The sequence below is a fragment of the Bubalus kerabau genome, chromosome 4 (genome assembly GCF_029407905.1).
Source record: "Bubalus kerabau isolate K-KA32 ecotype Philippines breed swamp buffalo chromosome 4, PCC_UOA_SB_1v2, whole genome shotgun sequence".
In the NCBI taxonomy this organism is placed as follows: domain Eukaryota; kingdom Metazoa; phylum Chordata; class Mammalia; order Artiodactyla; family Bovidae; genus Bubalus; species Bubalus kerabau.
Genome location: NC_073627.1, coordinates 103,972,465 through 103,995,890, shown reverse-complemented (window position 1 = coordinate 103,995,890; position 23,426 = coordinate 103,972,465). Strand labels below are relative to the sequence as shown.

At 38.4% G+C, this 23,426-nt stretch overlaps 1 protein-coding gene across 3 annotated transcripts in view; it reads left to right on the top strand.

Moving 5' to 3' along the window:
* The window catches only part of IL33 (interleukin 33), a 51,838-nt gene that overhangs the window by 6,357 nt on the left and 22,055 nt on the right, over nucleotides 1-23,426 (top strand). The window contains exon 2 of one of the 3 annotated variants that reach the window (XM_055578126.1): nucleotides 16,295-16,346. The exons of 1 other annotated variant lie outside the window; for it this stretch is intronic. The gene's annotated coding sequence lies outside the window, so the exon portion shown is untranslated. Of the gene's footprint in view, nucleotides 1-7,355; nucleotides 7,440-16,294; nucleotides 16,347-23,426 lie in introns of those variants that run through there. One more of the 3 variants, XM_055578128.1, reaches the window with a different exon arrangement.

Below are 23,426 nucleotides of genomic sequence, written 5' to 3'. Positions count from 1 at the left end.
GATATGATTTTCATAATCAATTTCATACACAAATTAATATACATAAAAATTATGGCAAACAAGCTCAACTGGTGTTTTACAAGAGTAAAATATCAATAAAAGTACTATATTGGCAATCTGTAAAATTAGTAGTAAAAATAGTAATAACAGTACCATTATTGGCAATCTGAATTTAAAAAAAGAAAAAGAACAGACATGAAATGGTTACTTATAAATTTCAAAATTTTTTCCTGATATACACAAAAAATTCAGTTTACCCATTCTGTTTCTGGTGTATCATGCTGTTTTCTGATAAATAATATTTTTATTGATTTTAAAATATCATTTTATATATTCATATTATTTTATTAAAATTTTGCTTAAAATATAGCATTACTTGAATATTAAAATTTTAAACTAGCTGCAATAGGACGCAGTATGAAGATTCCTCAAAAAAATTAAAAATAGAATCACCATATGATCTAGCATTCCCACTTTTGGGTACATATCCAGAAGAATAAAAAATGGGATGTTGAAGAGAGAGCTGCAACCTATGTTCATTATAATATTATTCAAAATAGCCAAGAGGTGGAATCAACCCAAATGTCCACTAATGAATGGATAAAGAAAATATAGTATACACATATAATGAAATATCATTCAGCTTTAAAAAAGAAAGAAATCCTGTCACATGCTCAACAGGGATGAATCTTGAGAACATTATGTTAGGTGAAATAAACCAAACACAAATACTGTGTACTATATGATCCCACTTATATGAGGTACTAAAGTAGTCAAACACAAGAAACAGAGGGTAAAACGATGTTGCCATGGGCTTTGGGAAGGTGAAATGAGTTTTTTAAGTTTAAAACTAAACTATAGTTTTAGTTTTGCAAGATGAAAAAGTTCTAGAGGTCTGCTGCACAAAATTTGAATGCAGTTAACACTACTGAAATATACTTAAAATGGGTAAGATGGTAAATTTTACATTATCCATTTTTACAATTAAAAAATTTTTTTAAGAAGAGCTTTGAGCAGGGGATAAGGAAGAATGTTTAAACAACCCGACTGTATTTAGAGATATTATTAATTCAGTGTCCCGAATACATTAGTTGTTAGCTACTTCTTTTTTAGGATTTAGAAAAAGCCAATGCAGATCACATTTAGACCAAAAATATATAAAGATAATTTGTATCACTTGATAAGCTTTAACTAGAATAAAAGATAAATTTACTATATAAGGACACTTAGTGCTCACTTAACAAGAGGTTCTAAAGTTGGCAGCCCCAGAGTTAGTACAAAGAATCAAGGACATCACCAAAAGACCCAAGCTCATCTTATCCTTCTGCTCTGCCATTCTTAGACTATCCATGATCTCTCCCGTCAAGGGAGAGGATGGCTGGCCTAACTCTGAGCATCACATCCTCACAGAAGCCAAGTGAGTGAAAGTTAAACAGCACTTACTTCTAAGGAGAAAAGTTTTCTCAGAAGTCTCAGACATGCCTCACCTTTGTCTCATTAGCAAGATCTGTGCCACATGCCCATACTTAGACCTGTTATTGGCAGATGAAAACAGTATTGCCACGAATGGCTTAGCTTTCTGCATATCTAAATTTCTTCTTTGGTGGAAGAAAAGATACTTGTCAGATAAGAAACAACATTTATACTAGGTAAGTCTCAGCATCATTTCATTTTTGCAGAATTCCAAGCATTTTTGGTTTTTAAGAACTTCTTGCCCATTGCTGAGAAGGGCAGCCAAATTTTTTCAAAGTCATCCCGAGGATTCTGCCTCAGTCTGAAAAATACCTCAAAAATCATCTTTAATGTGATTTTTCAATTCTTTCAGAACAAAAAACTAAGTCTTTAATCAGGTATATCAGAAGCACTTCTACCATATTAAGGAAAGAGAGGAATGTGTTCATTTCCCATCTACCCATTTTCTAGTCAGCTCAATTCATTCTTAAATACAAACAATGGTGTTCATTTAATTCTTTTTTAGCCATGAAACAGATTGCTTACTTAGTTCTGTCAATCTCTTTGACCACCACACTTGAATCCATATATTTTAGAATTCACTGACAGTCTCTGTTTCCTTTAACTTAAAAAGTTCATTAACATATAACAGACATACAGAAAATTGTACAAGTCATGGCTATACAGCTTAATGAGTTATCACAAAGTGAACAAACTTCAATCTAGTTCAGTCGCTCAGTCGTATCTGACTCTTTGCAACCTCATGGACTGCAGCATGCCAGGCTTCCCTGTCCATAACCAACTCCTGGAGCTTGCTCAAACTTATGTCCATTGAATCAGTGATGCCATTCAACCATCACACCCTCTGTCGTCCCCTTATCCTCCTGCCTTCAATATTTCCCAGCATCTGGGTCTTTTCCAGTGACTCAGTTCTTCACGTCAGGTGGCCAAGGTTTTGGAGTTTCAGCTTCAGCATCAGTCCTTTCAGTGAATATTCAGGACTGATTTCCTTTAGGATTGATTGGTTTGATCTCCTTGCAATGCAAGGGACTCTCAAGAGTCTTCTCCAACACCACAGTTCAGAAGCATCAATTCTTTGAAGCTCAGTTTTCTTTATATCAAACTCTCACATCCATACACAACTACTAGAAAAACCATAGCTTTGTCTAGACAGACCTTTGTCAGCAAGGTAATATCTCTGCTTTTAATATGCTGTCTAGATCGATCATAGCTTTGTTTCCAAGGAGCAAGCATCTTTTGATTTCATGGCTGCAGTCACCATCTGCAGTGATTTTGGAGCCCAAGAAAATAAAATCTATTACTGTTTCCCCATCTATTTCCCATGAAGTGATGGGACCGGATGCCATGATCTTAGTTTTCTGAATGTTGAATTTTAAGCCAACTATTTCACTCTCCTCTTTCACTTTCATCAAGAGGCTCTTCAGTTCAGTTGCTTTCTGCCATAAGGGTGGTGTCATCTGCATATCTGAGATTATTGATATTTCCCCTGGCAATCTTGATTCCAGCTTGCACAAACATATGCAACCATAAAAAGAAACAGAAGAGTAAAGGATTCCAGAAGGCTCCTCTTTCCCTTTTCTAGTCATTTCTCTCTACCTCAAGAAAAGCCATTATTAGGTTTTCTTACATACATTCAATTTGCCTGTGAGGGTTTCCTTGATGTACTCCTTTTCTTATTTGCAACCAGTCTGTTGTTCCATGTCCAGTTCTAACTGTTGCTTCCTGACCTGTGTATAGGTTCTCTATAGGTCAGGTGGTCTGGTATTCCCATCTCTTTCAGAATTTTCCACAGTTTATTGTGATCCATACAGTCAAAGGCTTTGGCATAGTCAATAAAGCAGAAATAGATGTTTTTCTGGAACTCTCTTGCTTTTTCCATGATCCAGCAGATGTTGGCAATTTTGATCTCTGGTTCCTCTGCCTTTTCTAAAACCAGCTTGAAATGACACTGAAAACACCATCTCTCAGAGTTCACTGTCTTCCTGGATGCTCAGCAGCAGTTCTTATTTTTTGCTGAGTGTCAGAAGCTTTAAAGTAGAAAGTTCAGACAAAGGAAAACATATTTTTAGAACTTACATTTAATCTTCATAATATTGCTAGAACGTACTACGTAGCAGTTGACTTCCATTCTTCAAGAAGCTTTTTCCTTAACTGTTTTTATTTTTAAAGCAGGTCTGGTACATTTATCTTCCACCAATGTAAAGATTTGCTATATCAACTACTGCTTTGGGTTGCCTTTTCTTGGCCCTTAATTTTATTTTTTTGCCTACACTGTTGCTGTGGAAGTCCCCTTTGGTCTTAAATTTTAGAGATTAGATTCCTTATTTCCCCACTACTATAAATATCTGGCTCACCCTTTCAGAAGCTCCTCTTGTTATTCCTCAGTTTTCCAAATCTGCCTTCAAATGAAGTCTACTACCTTCAGGATCAATTCCAGAAGTATCTAGTGGCATCCCTTTGCACTGGGAATGGAAGTTAGGTACACTTTCACTGGCTTTAAAGATATATATGTCTGTGGTATCTGGAGGAAACTCTTCTTATCAATGTTTTATGTAGTTAATAAATGCACCACACCCAAATCAGGCTACTACTTTAGGAATTGAAAGATAACTATTGCATTCTTTGAAGTTAGACTTCAAAATCTAATGCTTTTCTTGTCTAAAATCTGATGTCTGTCTTAAAAAAAAAACAAACATCAAGTCATCTGATAGAATTCTGGATGCTGCCCAAAGAACCCTATCCTTGTTAGGATTTGGAATTATAATAATTCACAAACAATAAGTCACGTTAGGCTCTGGAATCTGGGCACTATTCCCAGAGTCAATGGTGATATTAATGGGCAAATTCTTATCTTTGATTAAGCAATTGTTTTGGTTGAATTGTTGCCATCCAGATTGGCATTCACACTTGTTAGCGTGTATTTGCAGAGACTAGGCAAGATCCAGAAATAACACTTCCAAGCATACATACGAACAGATAAAATTACTATCATTTTATAAATAAACAGGAATAATAGAGTTTGATATATCTTCATTGTCTAACCTTGCAAGTTGTCTTCCTTTGTGGATCTAGGTATAAACTTTTTTTTGGCAGTGCAATTTCTGGTAATACTTATGTTCACAAGTTTTCTGACACATAGATTAATTTTATAATCAGAAAAAGCTTATCATAGTATATTGCTAAATGAAAACAATTATAAAATAGTAACAGATGGTGGCTATTTAAAAATATACGTATATAAAAACTCTAAGATAGATAACAGAATGTAAAATAATTCCACTTGAGTAATGGAATTATACATTTTATTCATTATTTCCTAAATTTCTTATAAAAAACATTACTTTGGTAAAATGAACTTATGTTAAGGGGAGTGGAAGTTCTGGCATGCATTACATGGTAGGTACACTTTCACTGGAAGAGTGTCATACCTCATGATCTCAACTAGCTTGACCTGTGGCCATGTGGCTACTTCCCATCCTAGTTTTTCTTCTCATTTTTTCACCCCTCCCCACAACATATCTAAATCTGCTCTTTTTACTGCTTAGCTCTGAAATCCCCCAGAAATGGTTCAGGTTACCCTCATAGTCAAGGTGAGAGATGTGGAACAACAATAAGCTGTGGCATGAGAAGTGGAGAGACAGGCTTGGCTGGATTGTGAGGATTTTTCTAAGGTGGAAGATTTTAGACTCTGGTGGTGAAGGAGAGGGAAGAGCAGAGATTTCTAATCTGGGCAGCTGGCTGGATGGTGGCGGGAATACAGGAAAGGTGCAGGTGTAGACAAGTTGAGTTTGCACAGCCACAGTCCTGGGGGTGATGTGCAATAGGTGGCTAGGTATGTGGATGCTGAAAGTTCAAGAAAGGTCTAGATTTGGGCATGATGAATGTAGGGGTGAGTAGTACTGAAATCATGGAGTGGGTAAGGTCAGCCACAAATGACAGAAAAGAGTAAATCAGGTTGATAGAATCTTGGGGATTCTCCCTTTAAGAGGTAAGGAGAACTCTTAAAAAGGGAGGGTAGGCAGCAACCAGACTTCAGTGGCTGAAATAAATGAGTTAGGAGAGTGGAAGCAGAAAATATTTAGATATCTCTAAACTGATGGTCTACCAGGCTTCTGTAAAATACTGAATTTGTTGTCAGGATTTAAATTAAGTAAACTTCTCATAAATCTGGATTTCCGGCTTTCCTCAAGAAATAAGGAGATTCAACAACACTGGACAGTTATTTCGATGTGGCAATAACCAGCAGGAATCATATACAAGCTACTTCATAGTTCTGGGATATAAACTTTTTAGAAAGCAAAGCAAGGCAAGTCTAAACAGTGAACTGAAGCAAAACAGATGGGATTTTATCTTCAGTTTTGAAAGCTGATTTTATGACCTAGTGACTCAGGTATATTCACACACTGTGGTTTAACACCTGCTTTTACCTTGTTATTTCTCAGCAAAACCTTTGTCCAGGCTGGCATTTTGCTCCCACTCCTTGTTCCCCTGTGACTAATGTAATGTTATGCAGTAACATTTTCTGTGACTCAGTTTTAATCACATTTTCTAAAACCTTTCTCACCCTTCCCTCACATTATCCTACAAGCTAGAAGAAAACAAAGCAAGACTGCATGCCTTTATCCCCATCCAAAAAAGTGAGCAGTTTCCTTGGTTCCTAGAGGTGGGACATGGTACTGTGGAAGAAGTTATTCAAATATTTATTAAATTATGTAAGTGAGACAAAACAACAGCATCAAAAAGTTACCTGATAAAATGGAAGTCTTCCCTGTACTTTCTTCATTTTGTTTTTCTTTGCTGCGGTTGCTTAAATTTTTAAAGAAACAGCATCAGGTTATAGAGGAAAGAGCAGTCATAGCTATGGCTCTGTGAGTTGGGGACATAAGTTCTGGTCCTGGCTCCACCATGTACTCACTTCCTAGCTGTGTGACCTTGAAGAAGACTGGCTTTGAGTGTCACTTCCTTCATCTGTAAAACAAGGAGTTTTAGACCAGTCCTGCAGTTTTTAATGGTACTCAGTGGACTAAAAAATGTGCTTTAGTGGTTCTAGAAATATCTGATGTTAATTTCATGGATTCTGGACTACATAGTTCTAAGACTACATACTCATCCATAAATCCAATAAAAAATTCCTTTCTTCTAATCCAAATTGTTTCATTGTTTTTAGTGGCTGACATTACAATCTTCTCTCTTTTTAAAAATGTCCTGCAGTTTCATAATTAATATGTCAAGATGTATATTTATTTCTTTTGTTTTTTAAACCCACATTGGGATTTTTAGATCTCAGGATTTGAGTCTCTCAATAATTCTGGAAAGTTCCAGCCTTTATTTCTTTAAATATTGCTTCTTTCTTATTCTACTGCCTTTTAAAATTCCAACTAGATACACATTAGACTGTTTCATCCTGTTCTTTCAGTTTCTTAGCCCCTTTTATCTTTAAGTATTCATTGACCATATTCCAAGGAATATTTTCAGGTATATTTTCTAGTTTATTGACTCTTCATTTATGTTTAATCTGTTTAATCAATACACGGAGCTATAATTTCAACAATATGTTTTTCATTGCTAGATATTCTATTTGGATCTTTTTCATATCCATTTGTTCTTTGTTCATGTCTTCAGTCTTTTTAGAACACTACCTAAACATATTAAAATCAGCTGTTGTATATGTCATTTGTGATTGTCCTAATACATAAAGTCTTTGCAAGTTGGTTTCTGCTGTCTGTTCCCTTTTGTCTCTCTCAACATGGTGCCTACTATTCTTGTTTGCTTAACAAATCTTGGCTGCAAATAACTAATTCATCTGGTAAATTTTTTTTTGTTTAAATGTTTTGCAGCTTGGGATGCAGTTCATAAGATTCATCAAGATAAGATTTGAGTTTGTCTTTCCAATATGACTTGGGATACTAGCAACCTACAACCATTTTATATTTAATTCTATATTTCAGGCTTTTGGAAGCACACAGGTACTGAGTATGATTTCAAGCTGCAAAGATTTGTGGGGGCTGATTTTTCATGTTGTTGTTGTTCAGTTGGTGGGTCGTGTCCAACTCTTTGCAACTCTATAGTCTGTAGCATGAAGGACAGTTCCTGTCCTTCACAATCTCCCTGAGTTTGCTCAAACTTAATGTCCACTGAGTCAGTAATGTTATCTAGCCAGCTCATCCTCTGTCACCCCCTTCTCTTCCTGCCCTCAATCTTTCCCAGCATCAGGGTCTTTTCCAATGAGTTGGCTCTTCGCTTCAGGTGGCCAAGTAGTGGAGCTTCAGCTTCATCATCAGTCCTTCCAATGAATATTCAGGGTTGATTTCCTTTAGGATTGAATGCTTTGATCTCCCTGCTGTCCAAGGGACTCTTAAGAGTCTTCTCCAGCACCACAATTCAAAAGCATCAGTCCTTAAGCACTCAGCCTTGTTTATGGTCCAAATCTCACATCTGTTCATGACTACTGGAAAAACATAGCTCTGACTGTAAGAACCTTTGTCAGTAAAGTAATGTCTCTGCTTTTTAATACACTGTCTAGGTTTATCATAGCTTTCCTTCCAAGAAATAAGTGTCTCTTAAACTTCATGCCTGCAGTACCAACCACAGTGAGTTTGGAGCCCCTGAAAATAAAGTCTGTCACTGTTTCCATTGTTTCCCCATTTGTCATGAAGTGATGGGACCAGATGCCATGATCTTAGTTTTTTGAATGTTGAGCTTTAAGCCAGCTTTTCCACTCTCTTCTTTCGCCCTCATCAGGAGGCTCTTTAGTTCCTCTTTGCTTCCTGCCATTAGAGTGGTAACATTTGCAAATCAAAGGTTGTTGATATTTCTCCTGGCAATCTTGATTCCAGCTTGTGAGTCACCCAGCCTGGCATTTCGCATGAAGTACTCTGCATAGAAGTTAAATAAGCAGGGTGACAATATACAGCCTTGATGTACTACTCCTTTCCCAATTTTGAACCAGTCTGTTGTTCTATGTACAGTTCTAGCTGTTGCTTCTTGACCTGCATACAGGTTTTTCAGGAGGTAGGTACGATCTAGTATTCCCATCTCTTTAAGAATTTTCCACAGTTTGTTGTGATCTACACAAAGTCATTAGCACAGTCAATGAAGCAGAGGAGATGTTTTTCTAGAATTCCCTTGTTTTTTCTATGATTCAACAGATTGGCAATTGGCAATTTGATCTCTGGTTCCTCTGCCTTCTCTAAATCCAGCTTGTACATCTGAAAGTTCTCAGTTCAGGTACAGTTGAAACTTAGCTTGAAAGATTTTGAGTATTACCTTGCTAGAATGTGAAATGAGTATTACCTTGTTAGCATGTGAAATGAATATGGTAGTTTGAATATTCTTTCTCATTGACTTTCTTTGGGACTGGAATGAAAACTGACCTTTTCCAGTCCTGTGGCCACTGCTGAGTTTTCCAAATTGTTAGCATATATTGAGTCCAGCACTTTATTTTTTTTTTAATATAAATTTATTTAATTGGAGGCTAATTACTTTACAATATTGTATTGGTTTTGCCATATATCAACATGAATCCACCATGGGTGTACACGTGTTCCCCATCCTGAACCCCTCTCCCACCTCCATCTCCATACCATCCCTTTGGGTCATCCCAGTGCACCAGCCCCAAGCATCCTGAATCATGCATTGAACCTGGACTGGCGATTCGTTTCACATATGATATTATACATGTTTCAATGCCATTCTCCCAAATCATCCCACTCTTGCCCTCTCCTATAGAGACCAGAAGACTGTTCTATACATCTGTGTCTCTTTTGCTGTCTCTCATACAGGGTTATCGTTACCATCTTTCTAAATTCCATATATATGCGTTAGTATTGGGGGCAGGAGGAGAAGGGGATGACAGAGGATGAGATGGCTGGATGGCATCACTGACTCGATGGGCATGAGTCTGAGTGAACTCCGGGAGTTGGTGATGGACAGGGAGGCCTGGCGTGCTGTGATTCATGGGGTCGCAAAGAGTCAGACACGACTGAGCGACTGATCTGATCTGATCTGATACTGTATTAGTGTTTTTCTTTCTGGCTTACTTCACTCTGTATAATAGGCTCCAGTTTCATCCATCTCATTAGAACTGACTCAAATGTATTCTTTTTAATGGCTGAGTAATACTCCATTGTGTATATGTACCACAGCTTTCTTATCCATTCATCTGCTGATGGATATCTAGGCGTGAAATGGTACCTCACTGTGGTTTTCGTTTGTATTTCTCTGATAATGAGTGATGTTGAGCATCTTTTCATGTGTTTGTTAGCCATCTGTATGTCTTCTTTGGAGAAATGTCTGTTTAGTTCTTTGGCCCATTTTTTGATTGGGTCGTTTATTTTTCTGAAATTGAGCTACAAGAGTTGCTTGTGTATTTTTGAGATTAATTCTTTGTCAGTTGCTTCATTTGCTATTATTTTCTCCCATTCTGAAGGCTGTCTTTTCACCTTTCTTATAGTTTCCTTTGTTGTGCAGAACCTTTTAAGTTTAATTAGGTCCCATTTGTTTATTTTTGCTTTTATTTCCAATATTCTGGGAGGTGGGTCATAGAGGATCCTGCTGTGATTTATGTCGGAGAGTGTTTTGCCTATGTTCTCCTCTAGGAGTTTTATAGTTTTGGTCTTATGTTTAGATCTTTAATCCATTTTGAGTTTATTTTTGTGTATGGTTATGTTAGAAAGTGTTTTAGTTTCATTCTTTTATAAGTGGTTGACCAGTTTTCCCAGCACCACTTGTTAAAGAGATTTTCTTTTCTCCATTGTATATTCTTGCCTCCTTTGTCAAAGATAAGGTGTCCATAGGTGCGTGGGTTTACTCTGGGCTTTCTATTTTGTTCCATTGATCTATATTTCTGTCTTTGTGCCAGTACCATACTGTCTTGATGACTGTGGCTTTGTAGTAGAGCCTGAATTCAGGCAGGTTGATTCCTCCAGTTCCATTCTTCTTTCTCAAGACTGCTTTGGCTATTTGAGGTTTTTTGTATTTCCATACAAATTGGAAATCATTTGTTCTAGCTCTGTGAAAAATACTGTTGGTAGGTTGATAGGGATTGCATTGAATCTATAAATTGCTTTGGGTAGTATATTCATTTTCACTATATTGATTCTTCTGATCCATGATCATGGTATATTTCTCCATCTATTAGTGTCCTCTTTGATTTCTTTCACCAGCATTTTATAGTTTTATATATATAGGTCTTTTGTTTCTTTAGGTAGATATACTCCTAAGTACTTTATTCTTTTCTTTGCAATGGTGAATGGAATTGTTTCCTTAACTTCTCTTTCTATTTTCTCATTATTAGTGTATAGGAATGCAAGGGATTTCTGTGTGTTGATTTTATATCTTGCAACTTTACTATATTCATTGATTAGCTCTAGTAATTTTCTGGTGGAGTCTTTAGGGTTTTCTATGTACAGGATCATGTCATCTGCAAACAGTGAGAGTTTTACTTCTTCTTTTCCAATTTGGTTTCATTTCTTTTTCTGCTCTGATTGCTGTGGCCAAAACTTCCAAAACTATGTTGAATAGTAGTGGTGAAAGTGGGCACCCTTGTCTTGTTCCTGACTTTAGAGGAAATGCTTTCAATTTTTCACCATTGAGGATAATGTTTGCTGTGGGTTTGTCATATATAGCTTTGATTATGTTGAGGTATGTTCCTTCTATTCCTGCTTTCTGGAGAGTTTTTTTTATCATAAATGGATGTTGAATTTTGTCAAAGGCTTTCTCTGCCTCTATTGAGATAATCATATGGCTTTTATTTTTCAATTTGTTAATGTGGTGTATTACATTGATTGATTTGTGGGTATTGAAGAATCCTTGTATCCCTGGGATAAAGCCCACTTGGTCATGATGTATTATATTTTTAATGTTTTGTTGGATTCTGATTGCTAGAATCTTGTTAAGGATTTTTGCATCTATGTTCATCAGTGATATTGGCCTGTAGTTTTCTTTTTTTGTGGCGTCTTTGTCACGTTTTGGTATTAGGGTGATGGTGGCCTCATAGAATGAGTTTGGAAGTTTACCTTCCTCTGCAATTTTCTGGAAGAGTTTGAGTAGGATAGGTGTTAGCTCTTCTCTAAATTTTTGGTAGAATTCAGCTGTGAGGCCGTCTGGACCTGGGCTTTGGTTTGCTGGAAGATTTCTGATTACAGTTTCAATTTCCGTGCTTGTGATGGGTCTGTTAAGATTTTTTATTTCTTCCTGGTTCAGTTTTGGAAAGTTGTACCTTTCTAAGAATTTGTCCATTTCTTCCACGTTGTCCATTTTATTGGCATATAATTGCTGATAGTAGTCTCTTATGATCCTTTGTATTTCTGTGTTGTCTGTTGTGATCTCTCCATTTCCAGTTCTAATTTTATTGATTTGGTTTTTCTCCCTTTGTTTCTTGATGAGTCTGGCTAATGGTTTGTCAATTTTATTTATCCTTTCAAAGAACCAGCTTTTGGCTTTGTTGATTTTTGCTATGGTCTCTTTTGTTTCTTTTGCATTTATTTCTGCCCTAATTTTTAAGATTTCTTTCCTTCTACTAACCCTGGGGTTCTTCATTTCTTCCTTTTCTAGTTGCTTTAGGTGTAGAGTTAGGTTATTTATTTGACTTTTTTCTTGTTTCTTGAGGTATGCCTGTATTGCTATGAACCTTCCCCTTAGCACTGGTTTTACAGTGTCCCACAGGTTTTGGGTTGTTGTGTTTTCATTTTCATTCATTTCCATGCATATTTTGATTTTTTTTTTATTTCTTCTGTGATTTGTTGGTTATTCAGCAGCGTGTTGTTCAGCCTCCATATGTTGGAATTTTTAATAGTTTTTCTCCTATAATTGAGATCTAATCTTACTGCATTGTGGTCAGAAAAGATGCTTGGAATGATTTCAATTTTTTTGAATTTACCAAGGCTAGATTTATGGCCCAGGATGTGATCTATCCTGGAGAAGGTTCCGTGTGTGCTTGAGAAAAAGGTTGCCATTGACTTTATTGTTTTGGGTTCGAGTTTATACACCCTTTTTTGTGTTTCCTGTCTAGAGAAGATCCTTTAGCATTTGCTGGAGAGCTGGTTTGGTGGTGCTGAATTCTCTCAGCTTTTGCTTGCTTGTCTGTAAAGCTTTTGATTTCTCCTTCATATTTGAATTAGATCCTTGCTGGGTACAGTAATCTGGGCTGTAGGTTATTTTCTTTCGTCACTTTAAGTATGTCCTGCCATTCCCTCCTGGCCTGAAGAGTTTCTATTGAAAGATCAGCTGTTATCCTTATGGGAATCCCCTTGTGTGTTATTTGTTGTTTTTCCCTTGCTGCTTTTAATATTTGTTCTTTGTGTTTGATCTTTGTTAATTTGATTAATATGTGTCTTGGGGTGTTTTGCCTTGGGTTTATCCTGTTTGGGACTCTCTGGGTTTCTTGGACTTGGTTGATTATTTCCTTCCCCATTTTAGGGAAGTTTTCAACTATTATCTCCTCAAGTATTTTCTCATGATCTTTCTTTTTGTCTTCTTCTGGGACTCCTATGATTCGAATGTTGGGGCATTTAACATTGTCCCAGAGGTCTCTGAGATTGTCCTCATTTCTTTTAATTCGTTTTTCTTTTTTCCTCTCTGATTCATTTCTTTCTACCATTCTATCTTCTAATTCACTAATCCTATCTTCTGCCTCCATTATTCTACTATTTGTTCCCTCAAGAGTGTTTTTTATATCATTTATTGCATTATTCATTATATATTGACTCTTTTTTATTTCTTCTAGGTCCTTGTTAAACCTTTCTTGCATCTTCTCAATCCTTGTCTCCAGGCTATTTATCTGTGATTCCAGTTTGTTTTCAAGATTTTGGATCATTTTCACTATCATTATTTGGAATTCTTTATCAGGTAGATTCCCTATCTCTTCCTCTTTTGTTTGGTTTGGTGGGCATTTATCCTGTTCCTTTATCTGCTGGGTATTCCTCTGTCTCTTCATCTTGTTTATATTGCTGAGTTTGGGGTGTCCTTTCTGTATTCTGGCAGTTTGTGGAGTTTTCTTTATTGTGGAGTTTCCTTGCTGTGGGTGGAGTTGTATGGGTGGTTTGTCAAGGTTTCCTGGTTAGGGAAGCTTGTGTCAGTGTTCTGGTGGGTGGAGCTGGATTTCTTCTCTCTGGAGTGCAGTGAATTGTCCAGTAATGAGTTATGAAATGTTTGGGCAGCCTGTATATTGAAGCTCGGGGCTATGTTCCTGTGTTGCTGGAGAATTTGCATGGCATGTCTTACTCTGGAACTTGTTGGCCCTCGGGTGATGCTTGGTTTCAGTGTAGGTGTGGAGGCATTTGATGAGCTCCTGTCAATTAATGTTCCCTGGAGTCAGGAGTTCTCTGGTGTTCTCAGGATTTAAGGACTTAAGCCTCCTGCTTCTGGTTTTCAGTCTTATTTTTACAGTAGCCTCAAGACTTCTCCATCTATACAGCACTGCTGATAAAACATCTAAGTTAAAGATGAAAAGTTTCTCCACAGTGAGGAACACCCAGAGAGGTTCACAGAGTTACATGGAGAAGAGAAGAGGGAGGAGGGAGATAGGGGTGACCAGGATGAGATGCTACTAAGTCGCTTCAGTTGTGTCTGATTCTGTGCGACCCCATAGAAGGCAGCCCACCGGGCTCCCCCATCCCTGGGATTCTCCAGGCAAGAACACTGGAGTGGGTTGCCATTTGACGTGGAATCAAAAGAGGAGAGAGGAAGCTAGCCAGTAATCACTTCTTTATGTGTGCTCCACAGTCTGGACCGCTCAGAGATGTTCATGGAGTTATATAGAGAAGAGAAGAGGGAGGAAGGAGACAGAGGTGGCCAGGAGGATAAAGGGGGTGGGGATCAAAAGGAGAGAGACAGATCGAGCCAGTAATCAGTTCCCTAAGTGTTCTCCACCGTCTGGAACACACAAAGAGATTCACAGAGTTGGGTAGAGAAGAGAAGGGGGAGGGAGGAGATAGAGGTGACCTGGTGGAGAAAAAGGAGAGTCCAAAGGGGGAGAGAGCAGTCAAGCCAGTAATCTCGTTCTCAAGTAAAAATGGGTTACTGAAGATTGGGTTCTTAAAGGTACAAAATTGAAAACAAATATCAAAAGTCAAAGATTAAAAATCTAGAGTAGAGTTTGGATTTTCAAAAATACAATATTAAAGAAAAAAGTCACAAAAATTATAATATATATATATATATATATATATATGAAGTTTGCTTTAAAAAATAGGGTCTCTTGCTCTTTTTTTTTTTTTTTTGCAAAGTAATAGTAGATTACAAAAATGAAAATTAAAGGAGTAATAGAGGACTTAAAAATAAAAAAAAATTTTTAAAGATTAAAGAATGATAGTAAAAATAGTAAAAATATATCTAGGACTTTCTCTGGTGTTGTTATGGGCAGTGTGGGGTCAGTTCATTTTTGGATAATTCCTTGACCTGGCTTATATTTCTCAAGATCTATAGGCCCCTTCCTATGTAGTCAGTACTAACGATAGGGTTTTAATCATTGCACCTGTCACTTTCAAGGAGGTTCCCTCTGTTTTAGCTTCTTCTGTTTGCTGGTCTCTTCAGTGTCTAATTTCCTCCCTGACACAAGGGGGTGGTGGTGGACACTTTTTTAGGTTCACTTGTTCAGTCATGCTGTGGGGAGGGAGGGACGCTGCAAACAAATAACACTGGCATGTGCTCGCAGTGCATCTGCCACACTGGGTTTATCCCCACTCACAGTGTGTGTGGTTTTCCAGTCTACACTGCTTAGGCTCTAGGTTGCTCTGCCGGGAACTGTCTGAGGCCAGCCCTGGGTTGTATGCACGTCCCAGGTCTAAGCCACTCAGGTTCAGGTACTCGGGTAGTCCTCAGAGGCGCAGACTCGGTTGGGCCTGCGTTTTGTGCCCTTCCCAGGTCTGAGCAGCTCAGGTGACCAGGTGTTTGGCGAGCACGGTTGCTGTGACTTATTGCCTCCCTCGTCCCTGCCGCTTGGCTTTCTGGGTGTACAACAGGCACACCTTCTCAGGCGGATGTTGACCGTGCAATAAGTCTTGGTTAGCAACAAAGCCTGTTTGCAGTTTGGTAGATAATGTCTCTCTGGGGCCACAATTGCCCCCTTCCGGCTCTGGCTGCCCTCGCCTGCCTGTCCTTTGTTCTGTGAGCAGGCCTGACGGTGTCTTAGGTTAGGGCTTTTCGCATAGCTCTAGTCAGTCCTTTGTTCTGTGAGCAGGCCTGGTGGTGTCTTAGGTTAGGGCTTTTCGCACAATAGCTATCCCACAGTCTGGTTTGCTATCCCAAGTTAGTTCTCTCAGATTGTCCTCGGGGCATTCAGGCCTGGTCCTTACTCTAAGCAATGCAGCCCGCGCCTCCCTGCCCAGCCCCCACTTGCTAGTGGCGGGTGCAGACGTCTGTGCTGCTTCTCCGCTGGGGGAGTTACATTTTTCCTCCCAGTTATGTTGCCCTCTGTGGTTCCAAGGCTCACCACAGACTCGGTAGTTAGAGTGTTTCCTGGTGTTTGGAAACTTCTCTCTTTTTTAAGACTCCCTTCCCAGGACAGAGCTCCATCCCTACCTCTTTTGTCTCTCTTTTTATCTTTTATATTTTTTCCTACCTCCTTTCGAAGACATTGGGCTGCTTTTCTGGGTGCCTGATGTCCTCTGCTGGCATTCAGAAGTTGTTCTGTGGAATTTACTCAGCGTTCAAATGTTCTTTTGATGAATTTGTGGGGGAGAAAGTGGTCTCCTTGTCCTATTCCTCTGCCATCTTAGGACTGCCCCCCGAGTGCAGCACTTTAAAAGAATCATCTTTTAGGATTTTAAACAGCTCAGCTGGAATCCCATCACTTCCACTAGTTTTTTTTTTTTTTTCACAGTAAAACTTCCTGTGGCCCACTTGACCTCATACTCCAGGATGTCTGGCTCTAGGTGAGTGACCAAACCATTGTGGTTATCTGGTCATCAAGATTTTTTTCTGTATAGTTTTTCTGTGTATTCTTGGCACCTCTTCTTAATCTCTTCTGCTTCTGTTAGGTCCTCACCATTTCTGTCCTTTATTGTGCCCATCTTTGCATGAAATGTTCCTTTAGTATCTCCAATTAAAGAGATCTCTAGTCTCTTTCATTCTATTGTTTTCCTCTATTTATTTGCATTGTTCACTTAAGAAGACTTTCTTATCTCTTCTTGCTATTCTATGGATCTCTGCATTCAATTGGGTATATCTTTCCTTTTCTCCTTTGCTTTTCACTTCTTTTCTCAGCTATATGTAAGGCCTCCTCAGACAACCACTTTCCCTTCTTCCATTTCTTTTTCTTTGGAATGGTTTCGGTCACCACCTCCTGTACGATGTTAGGAACCTCTGTCCATAGTTCTTCAGACATTCTGTCTACCAGATCTAATTCCTTGAATCTATTTGTCACATATGTGATACATGAGGTGGGGAAACCAAAGGGAATAAAACAACACATTGAACTGAATAATTCAAAATGTTGATCACACTAAAACCACAGAGCCAGAGACTAAACATAAAGTCAGCTTCTTTAAATGCTTTAGAACAAGCACTGACCCAAGAACAAGAAGACCTGGGTTCTATCAGGTTGAGTCATATAAAAGTGTTATTTTTATAGGTCAAAATTCAGTAGTGCCAGGTTAATAGTGCTCAACCCACAGTTCCTGCTACACCACTCTGTGGTGATCTTTGGGATTTGGATAGGGCTTCCACGTCTGTCCAGCTGGTGATGCCTGCCTTGCCTAGTTTGTAGGGTTTCTACAAGGACCTATACAAATTATGCAACATTTTATTGAGTGTCTGCTCATGAGTAGTTGCTTGGAAAACAAAAGATGACTAAGGTATAATGTTCGTTCCCAAGGAGCTAACAGCCAATGGAGGAAACAAAGAGAAACAATGTTGGATATGATAAGCAAGTAAGGAAGGAAGCAATAAATTCTATTGGACTGGTAGACAAAATCATTTCAGTTGAGCTCTAAAGGTTAAGTAGAAGTTTCCCATGTAAAGGGGAAGAGACAAATTTAGCAAGAGGAACAACTGGAACAAGGCATGCAGGTGTGAAAGCACATGGTAACTTGAGGAACAGTAAATCATTAAGTGGGTCTAAAATGTACAGGGTAATGAGGAAGGGGGTGTGTGAGACCAGAAAGTTTGAAAGGGTGGGTCACACCAGGGTATAAAAATGATTGGATAAGATGCATCTAGAGGAACTGTAAGAAAACATAGAGTGTTTTACAAATGCTGTTATTTACCTTGAATACATAAAAGAAAGTTTCCCTGAAAACTCACATCATCCCTCCCTGAAACTCACATCATCCCTTCCCTGAAAACTCACAAAAGGTTTGGCTTGAGTCATAGACTGATTTGCTAGATTTCTTAATAGAGTGTTTCCTCTCCCTAGGCGGCATGTAGAAATTTTCAGAGTGGTGGGGAAAGGAGAACAGGAAGTGATTCAGTTTGAGTGCTATCTCATTGTTGCCCCCTTCTTCCATATCAGTTCTCCCCCAAGAAAGAATTAAAGCCACCACAACCAATGGAGGAGAGGGTCAGTGTGAGCACACTTCCCTCTTATCTTTTCCCTTCTGCTTCCCTGTAAAATCTCTCAGAATTAAGGCATTCTGTGTCGCCAAGTTTAGTCATATTTTCCATTTCCCCTCTCTCCTACCAGCCAGGATCAATTTTGGGGTGCTGACTTCTTTCAATAATTTTCTGGTACCCAAAAATGGGTTAGTAAAATTCCACCATACCCTCAGAGTTCCTCTGCACAAACAAGAACATGCAAGCCTGACAACACAGTGAATAGAATAGAAGGCCCAGGAGTTCAGTTTCACCTTATTCTACCAATGGCTCCCATGGAATAAGAGAAAGAACCAAATGGACTTGATTTCAAATTCTGCCTTTGCTACTTACTGACTCTGTGGCCTTTTGCAAGACAGTTAAGCACTCTGAGTCTCTATTTCCTCACTTCTAAAATGGAGGAAATAATATCAAATACTGGTGATATGGTGACTATTATAAACAATGTATGTAAAACATCTGATCCACAGAAGATGCCCAAGATACTGTAACTGTTATCACCATTAGTGTCATCGCCACCACCATCATTATTAAGAGTCTGAACTAATGCAGACTCCCTGCTGGTCTCATTCCTTCTCTCTTCCTGCTCTCCATCTGTTCCTCACATGGCAGCCAGAGTACTCTTTAAAAAACTAAGTCATATTCCACATTACTTAAACCCTTCTTTGGCTTCCCATTGCACTTTGAATGAAATACAACTTCTTCCCCTGGCCTCCAGGGCCCAGCCCTACTTGGTTTCTTCCTCCTTCCTTCTCCAACTCCATTACATTATACTCTCCAATTGCCCAATCTGCTCCAGCCACACTGGCGCTCTTAGTTCCCTAAAAACTGCAAGTTCTGTCAGGGCCTTTGCCCCTGGAGTTTTCTCTATCCAGAAGTCATCCTCTGTCCCTTCTCGGCCATATGTTCTTCACACCCTTTGGGCACAGCTTAAATGCCACCTTCTCTGACCACACTACCTTAGTACCATTCTAGTCCTTAAACTTCCTCATCAATCTAATTCTTATTTATCATATTCATAAATGATTTATTTGTATGGTTATTTTCTCAAAATATATATCCCCCCAAAAGAATAAACTCCAGGAGGGCAGGAAGAAGTTTGCTTTATTCACTACTGTATCCCTAGCACCTAGCTGAGCATTAGAAAAGTGTTTGATTTATTATTGTTATTCTTAGAACTCTGTGCAGATATAAATCCATACTACTTGTGAACTTGGGACCTCAGAGAGGTTGGGATTTCTCTATAATGATTACTAGCTATATTTCTTTTCAAAGCATTTAACTACTTTCTAGGACATCAAAGATTAAACTTTCTATTTTCTGTATCATCCAAATTTTCCATAATGAACATATATTTTTAATAAAAATTTCTCTTAAACTCTGCATTTTAACAAGACTCCTCACTCCAATTTGATTAAACTCATTTATTTTAAAAGTAAAATCCACAAAGAGGAAAGAAAGACCAGCAGCCAACTTAACACTCTTAAGGGTATCAGTATTTTGGAAGAGAGAAATTGCTAATCAAAGAGCATCGCCTGACATATAAGATACATTTACTGATTCAATAAACAATTTTCCATGTGATCAAATGTAGATTATATGACAAAGTAAAATGAAAACTGTTGTGCAGTGTTCCATGGGTTAATGCCAATGGAATACATAGTCCCTGGCAACTAATGGGCACTCACTATTTGTGGAATGTAGACTAATGCAGACTCATTCCTTCTCTCTTCCTGCCCTACATCTGTTCCTCACATGGCAGGCAGAGCACTCTTTAAAAAACTAAGTCATATTCCACATTACTTAAAACCCTTCTTTGGCTTCCCATTGCACTTTGAATGAAATTCAACTCTGGATTGGATTTCAATCCAATCTGGAGCCTTCAGCCAGCCAAAGAAGCAATCATACACATGGCAACTTTGGAAATGATATCACATACGTTTTTGTTGTTGTTGCTCAGAAATGAATTACCAACTAATGAATTTCTATTTAAGATACTATTCCTTGATTAAAATCTCATTTGAGGTTTTTATTTTACTTTTTTGTGATTTAGTGTTAGTCACTCAGTCATATCCGACTCTCAGTGACCCTATTGACTGAGGCCAGCCAGGCTCCTCTGTCCATGGAATTCTCCAGGCAAGAATATTGGAATGGGTGGCGAAACCTTCTCGGGGGTTTAGTGATTTAAATGTATGTCATTTCCTCTGGAATGTTCCTCTCCACTACACGTACACTCTTACCCTCTTCTTTCTCCTTCTTTCTTAAAAAGTTCCTCCTCTTTCCTTGTATTGTCTAAAACATGGCTTTCCCCTGGTGACACCACCATTCTTAAACCCACTCTCTTTCATTGTGTGCCCATTTCTCAGCACCAATACTGGAAGCAGCACATTTCTCACTTTCCACTGCCCTTGGTTAACCTCAACCCTGGGCCCAACTACTTATGTTAATGTCTTTCCGTTCTGTTTACCAGGGGTCCCAACATCCTTTTCTGTTTGAGCTGCCTCCTCTATCATCACCCTCAGTTGACTTCATTGCCTGTTTTAATGATTCTTTAGTCCTCTACACGGAGAAGGCAATGGCACCCCACTCCAGTACTCTTGCCTGGAAAATCGCATGGATGGAGGAGCCTGGTAGGCTCCAGTCCATGGGGTCGCTAAGAGTCGGGCACGACTGAGTGACTTCACTTTCACTTTTCACTTTCATGCATTGGAGAAGGAAATGGCAATCCACTCCAGTAGTCTTGCCTGGAGAATCCCAGGGACAGAGGAGCCTAGTGGGCTGCCGTCTATGGGGTTGCACCGAGTCGGACACGACTGAAGCGACTTAGCAGCAGCAGTCCTCTACAGGGCTTTGCTGGTGGCTCAGGTGGTAAAGAACCCACCTGCAATGCACAGATCACTCACAAAGCCTCATCCTCACCACCATTATCATCAGAACATCTCCACCTCCAAGATAAGAACACTGGAATTCACCTGTTTATAATATAAAACAAGCTTCTGTATTTTTACTTCTCCCACTCCCATTTTTAAAACCTTTAGAAATTGTGCTAAAATGTAACAATAAATATAGTACATCTGATCTTCATTTTAATCATTTTAAGTGTATATGAAATACACTGACATTAGTGAGCAACCATCATAATCCAGCTCCAAAATTTTTTTCATCTTCCAAAAATGAAGCTTGATATCCATGAACAGTATTAACCCATTCCCTAGTTAAGTCTTTTAAGCATATTTATATTTCCCTTAATTGCTGTAAAGCTTCTCACAACCTACTTTATGAACAAGAATCAGGCCATTTTACAAGATCCTCAAGTTCATGTTCCTAGACCTGACATTTCACATCTCCCCCATTCTCTCACTTTTCCTCCTCTCCTACACAAAGAAATATGCCTCCTCCTTTTCAAAGCTGACCTTCCACTAGTATTCTTTCCCCCTCTCTCTTCTGTCTCCTCTGGGACTTTGATATAGAAAACTATTTATATAGTTTTGATATAGAAAACTATATCAGTTTTCTCTTTCTCGTTCACTACTTTTTCTCTACATTGAAATACACCTAGGAGTTTCATATTCTAATAAAAAAATAATAATAATATGTTAAGTTTTACTATGTTCTAGCTATTATGCTAAGTGCTTAAAATGTACCTCCTTATATAATTCTCATAAAAATCCCATGAGTTCAAAATATTATAAGAAAAAGTGTTATTATGAGGAAACTGAGGCTTTAGAGACATCAAGTAACTTGCCCTAGACTTTTCACCTGACTAGTTAGCAGCATCCTCCCTTCTCCATGCTGCTGTCAAGATACCATTCTCTCTGCGTTTCCCTTTCATTACTATACTTTTTTAAAAGTCTTTCTCCTTTCTTCTTCACACTGTGCAGTAAACTACAGTTTCCTACCATGCTTAAAGGACCCTCTCCAAGGCCTCTAATCTGCTAGTTCTCTGCACTGCTCATCAAATGTTCCTTTTTGAGAGGATCTGCTTTCTTACCCTTCATAATATGACCTTTTTTTTTTTTCTCCTTCTCTTTCTGATCTTCTTTGCTAACTCCTTTTCTTCTCTTACCCCTTAAATGTAAGAGTCTCCACAGTTCCATCTAGACACAGCTTTCTCTTCCTGCTGCACACTCAGCTGAGCCAATCTCACTTTGCTCCCACATAATCAACAGTTATGCTTTCACAAATGAACAAATCCACATGGCTAAGTCTGGCCTTCTCAACCCACAACCCAGCTCCAGCTCCCTGCTGAAATTTCCATATAATTGTTCCTTTAATTTGAGATACCATTTGCCCTATATTACTCACTACTTGTTCCTGTCAATGAACTCTTCACATGAGTTTCCTAACCAGACCACTGGCACCAATTTCACTTCCCTTTGCCTTCCCTTCCCCTGTCCAGAGCTGATATACCCACATCCAAAAAGAGCTATGGAGGCTCTGTGGCAGACACAACACTGAACTGCGAATGAACTTTGGTTCTAATCCTGACTCAGCCACTAAAGAGCTATGTGACAATGGAAGTAGGACCAGGGATCTCTGGAGCCCTTTCTCATTCAACATTCAAGGACTCTTATGAAATATGCCTGAAGCACTAATCACCTTCATCCCTGCCTGACTAGTCTCACTGACACTGCCCTGGCTCTATTCTCACTGCTTTTTGCCTGGGTTATTTAATTGGCCTCCTAACTGGCGTTCTTTCCTTTCTTCTAGTCCTTCATACAGCCATAAAATTACATTCATAAAACACATCTTTGATATTTCTCACTTGCTTAAAAAACTTTAAAAAGATTCTTGTTAGCTACAGAGTAAAACTCAAACTCCTTACCATTATATTCACAGCTCCCTGCATTCTACTCCCCACATAACATATGAAGCCTCACTTTATCTAAATTGGATTACAAAGGTGTTTGGGATAAGCATTTGGGGAAAAAAAACATCCCTAAATTACTCTTTATACTAGACGTAATAAGTGATTAAAGATTGAAATATTAAATAGTAAAGAATAAAACTTTTAGAAAGTGGCATGATAAATTAATTTATAATCTTTGAGGAGGGGGCATCTTCAAAGCAGGACACCAAATCCAGAAGTTATAGGAGGAAAAGTTGATTAAAATTTACCACGTAACACGGGTGTACCTATGCCTGATTCTTGTTGATGTTTGACAGAAAAACCACAAAATTCTGTAAAGCAACTATCCTTCAATTAAAAAATAAATAAATTGGCAAAAAATCAATCAAACATGAGTAAACCTGCGGCTGATTATCTTGATGTTTGCTAGAAACCAGTGCAACACTGTAAAGCAATTATCCTTCAATTAAAAATAAAATTTTTAAATATCTTTAAAAAATTTAAATGCAATTAATAAAGTAATAATTGGTACTGGGGAAAGTTTTTCACAGACAACAATTTCACCTCTTAATTT